Raw genomic sequence first — 4,847 nt, 5'->3', positions numbered from 1 at the left:
GAGCAGAGGCAGCCACACCCTTTGGTGGTGTTTTTCCCAATACGAATCTCGTGTGTGAGCCTTGTTTTGTGACTTTGTGGTATTCCTTGGCTCCTGGCTGCCAGGATACCTTTCCATTCAGAGCTGTGACATTTCCACTAGGGAAACCTTTTCCCACAGAGATGCCACACTTACAGTCCCTAGCCCAGTTCCTCTTAGAGTCCTTAATCCCCTCCCAAACCTCATGAGATGGACCTGCACTGTCTATCTTTGCCTCAACATTCTTGTCTCCCAAGTTCCCACCAGAATGACTCATTAGGCTCTGCTTACAGTAGTCAAAGACTTTTGTAGCTGCCAGTTCCAAACTCTAACGCGTTCTTCCCATAAAGGCCTAAGAACCACATGGTCAAGTTTTATTACAGCCGTTGTTCCATTTCCCCACACCGCCTTCCACATTACTTACTGTCTCTGTGGCTGTGATACAACACCCTGCTGTATTAACAGCAATTTAAGGGAGGAAGCGTTCATTTGGGCTGTCATGGTCACCTTGCATCTTGTAGCCAAGGCTTCCTCTTTTCTGTGGATCACAGGACCTAAGGCTAGGGAATGGCATGGCCCAATTTTACGTGGTTTTCTCACCTCTACAGGAATGCTCCGAAGGTCAAGCTCAGCTAGATAATACTGTACAGGCATCAACACAGACTGATGTAATTTAGATAACCACTCACAGGCATGACCGTTGGCTCATTTCTTAGGTGGTTCTAGAACTGTTGGGTTGACAATTAATTTAAACCATTATACCCACCATGATGAACTGTACTCTCAAATTGTTAGTCAAAAACAACAACAATCCACCCTTAAGGTGCTTTTGTTAGTTGAGAAAATATAATAACTAAGACAAGGGGTTTCTTTTCTTTTCTTTCTTTTTCTTTTTTTCTCTTTCTCTTTCTTTTTCTCTCTTTCTCTCTTTCTCTCTTTCTCTCTTTCTTTCTTTCTTTCTTTCTTTCTTTCTTTCTTTCTTTCTTTCTTTCTTTCTTTCTTTTCTTCTTTTTTTTTTTTGAGACAGGGTTTCTCTCTGTAGCCCTGGATGTCCTGGAACTCTGTAGACCCGGCTAGCCTCGAACTCAGACCTCTGCCTCCTGAATGCTGAGGTTAAAGGTGTGGGCCACTGTGTAATAGCTGCACAGAGGCTTCCTCCAGCAGCTGATGGAGATAGATTCAGAGACCCACAGCCCATCATTAGGTGGTGGAGCTCGGGGGATCCTGCGGAAGGGGAGGAAGGCTTGTAGGAGCCAGAGGGGACAAGGACCGTCCAAGAAAACCCACAGAATCAACCAACCAGGGCCCATAGGGGCTCATAGAGACTGAACTGACATTCAGAGAGCCTGCCTGGGTCTGACCTAGGCCCTCTGCATATAGGTTATTGGGTAGCTTGGTCTTTTTGTGGGACTCCTAACTGGGAGCAGGGGTTGTCTCTGACTCCTTTTCCAGCTTTTGGGACCCCTTTCCTCCCTCTGGGTTGAGCCCCATCCAGCCTTAGTAAGAGGGTAGGTGCCTAGTTGTATTACAACTTAATATGCCGTGTTTGGCTGATATCCCTGGAGGCCTGCCCTTTCCTGAAGGGAAATGGAGGAAGAGAGTGGATGGGGGGTGCGGTGGATAACTGTGGTCGGGATGTAATCTATGAGAGGGGGTAAAAGTGGGGACAGGTGCTCAGAGTGCAGTTCAGAGTCAGACAACGACTTCCCTCTTAAGGGGGCTCTGGCTTCAGCACTCTGGAGCTTTGCTGAGAGGTCTTTTCCCAAAGTAAGACAATTGTGCCTGTTTGGATAACTCCGCAGTCTGTGAGGCTTTGGAAACTCCCCCAGAGCCGGGATCATCAGCTTCTGTCCTGATAGTGTGTTCCCACACTCCCCTTGTGAGCTTATCCCGACTAAAGGGAGGCAGCCTCCCCTCTCTTTACAGATAGGGAGCAAGAAAGGGAGATGCCAGGATAGTCCGTTTCTCTCTGTATGCGGCGGGAGTCGTGTTTCTGAATCCCACAAGCTTCCTCTCGAGTTGGTGTCCAATTGTCTTCCAGGGTCATGGACCCCAGAGTGCAGCTCTAGAATGGATTCCTCACGGTGGTGGAGGAGGTGATGAATGATGCAGCCTCTGTCTGCTGTCTGAGATTCTCATCTTTCGTTCCCTTCCTCCTCCATTTTTTCCCAGCGTCTTGTTTCGCAGCCCACGAAGTATCTCAACTAAAACTCGTGAAGAATCTCAAACTGGCTTCAACCCTAGCCTTGACTGGGTTTACTGCTGTGGGCCACTGAAGGCTGCAGTGGTTACTTTCCTTTAGGTTACAAAACACATTCAATTCCCAAGCAGCTGTCTTCAAAGTACCCTAGACCGAATAAATAATCAAGTGTCCGGCAATTGCCCTTGCAATGAAAACTGCAAAGTGCCTGAAATGGACCCACTGAATAGTTCCTATTTTTGTCCTAACTCCATCACGATGATGGTTGCCCTCCAGACACCATCAACCTAGGCAGAGGACAGAAGTGCTTTATGATGACTCACTCTGCTTTTCTTCTTTTCAGTCCACAGAGTAAATAACAAGATGATCAATAACACAATTTGGCAGGCACCGGTGAAAGTAATAGCAAATGTATCCACCATCGCGTTTGAATCACGGGTGTAAATTTCATCGCGGTGGAAAAGGCAACTCGTATCCTAGCATTGTTAGGGGGAACACGTGATCTCATGGATACCCCAAAAGAACCTTAGGAATTTCTCAGAGCACGGTGATCATATTTTGAGAAGTTCTGCTCTATATTTTTAAAAGATATTTTCTATTATTTTTAACTCTGTGTGTGTGTGTGTGTGTGTGTGTGTGTGTGTGTTTACATGTGGGTATGTGCACATGAGTGCAGGTGCCCATGGAGGCCAGAGGTGTTGGATCACCTGAGTTGGAGTTACAGAGCGTTGTAAGCTGACTGATTGGGGTGCTGAAAACTGAACATAGGTCTTCTGGAGTAGCAGCAAATGCTCTTATCCACTGAGCCATCTCTCCAGCCCTCTTCTGCTCTAGATTTATGTGCTAGAAAAATACCTTTATTTCTTCAAGGCATTGGTAATGAGGCTTTTATTATTCATTTGTTATTTTCTAATCAGACAAAGTTGGTGTTTATTGGATTTTTTGGTTTGTTTGTTTGTTTGTTTTTTGAGACAGGGTTTCTCTGCAGCGTTGGAGCCTATCCTGGAACTCACTCTGTAGCCCAGGCTGGCCTCGAACTCACAGAGGTTCTCCTGTCTCTGCCTCCTGAGTGCTGGGATTAAAGGTGTGCTGCGCCGCCGCCGCCGCCGCCGCCGCCGCCGCCGCCGCCGCCGCCGCCGCCGCCGCCACCCGGCTGGAATTAGGCTTTTAAATACAAGCTTACATTTCTAGTTTAGCAGACCTACTATAATGTCACCACTGTGCAGAGGTAGTCACCCTTCAACTTGTAGTTATGTACTTAAAAATTTATTTTTTCAGGCAGGGTCTCAGATAGCTCACGTTGGACTCGAACCGACTGTGCTGGATCGTTTTATGTCAACTCAACACAAGCTAAAGTCAGCTGAGAGGAGGGAACCTCAATTAAGAACATGTTTTTATAAGCTAGAGTTGTAGGCCAGCCTGTAAGTCATTTTCTTAATTAGCAAATGATGGGGAAGGCCCAGCTCATTGTGGGTGGTGCCACCCCTGGGCTGGTGGTCCTGGGTTCTATAAGAAAGCAGGCTGGACAAGTCATGAGGAGAAAGTCAGTAAGCAGCAGCCCCCTCATGGTGCCTGCGTCAGCTCCTGCCTCCAGGTTCCTGCCCTCAGCTCCTGCCTCCAGGTTCCTGCCCTGTTTGAGTTCCTGTCCTGACTTCCTTTGATGATGAACAGCAATATGAAGTGTAAGCCAATAAACCCTTTTCTCCTCAACTTGCTTTTGGGTCATGGTGTTTCACTGAAGCAAGAGCAACCCTAACTGTGACATGGACTAATACTGGAAAATGACCCTGAACTCCTGATCCTCCTGCCTCTGTCTCCCAAGTGTTGAGGTTATAGACATCTGCCACCAAATCTGGCACTCAACTTTACATTATAAGAAGTTATGGAACAATCCCATTTTTAGCTTTTGAAACTATTGATTCAGTGAAGGACTGAAGATCATGACAATGGCCAACATTAAGTTTCCACTAAATACACACAGAAATTTCACGTGTGCTAGAGTAAATCATATGGTAGAACAGAGGCCATTTGTGAGAGAAACTTGTTTAACATGAAGGAAATATGAGACAAATTTATGTACTAGTGGTGCATAATCCCCAGGCATGTCAGATGAAACAAGACCACTATTTTTGTTTCACCCACACATAATATTTCTTTTAAAAACATGTCTTATGGGGGTTGTAGAGCTGGCTCAACAATTCAGAGCATTTTTCTGGTTTTGCAGAGGACCTGGCTTTCCCAGCACTCATATGGCAGCTCACAAGTGTCTGTAATTCCACTTCCAGGGCATCCAATGTCCTCTTCTGACATCTAGAGTACCAGGCTTGCACATGGCGCACGCATATACACATGCAGGCAAGACACTCAAATGCATAAACCAAAAACACATAAATCCTTTTCAAAGGCCGCATAGGCTTGGCATCTTTGTGCTGTACTCAAAAGTGGGGTAGCGTGGCCTTCTCAGCCCATTCTGCTTAGAAATCAGAACAACACGCTCTTTCGTACCTTACCTCCCTTGTTCTCAGCTGTTGCAAATCCAGTGCCTATCAGTTTGGTTCCAATCTGCAGATAGCAAGGGAGAGTACATCAGCCTCAGAGTCATTTCAGACTGTGTGCATCGTGCAGCGGA

The sequence above is a fragment of the Peromyscus leucopus genome, chromosome 23 (assembly GCF_004664715.2).
Source record: "Peromyscus leucopus breed LL Stock chromosome 23, UCI_PerLeu_2.1, whole genome shotgun sequence".
Taxonomy (NCBI): domain Eukaryota; kingdom Metazoa; phylum Chordata; class Mammalia; order Rodentia; family Cricetidae; genus Peromyscus; species Peromyscus leucopus.
The sequence above is the reverse complement of the archived record's forward strand: the minus strand, read 5'-3'. Positions refer to the sequence as shown.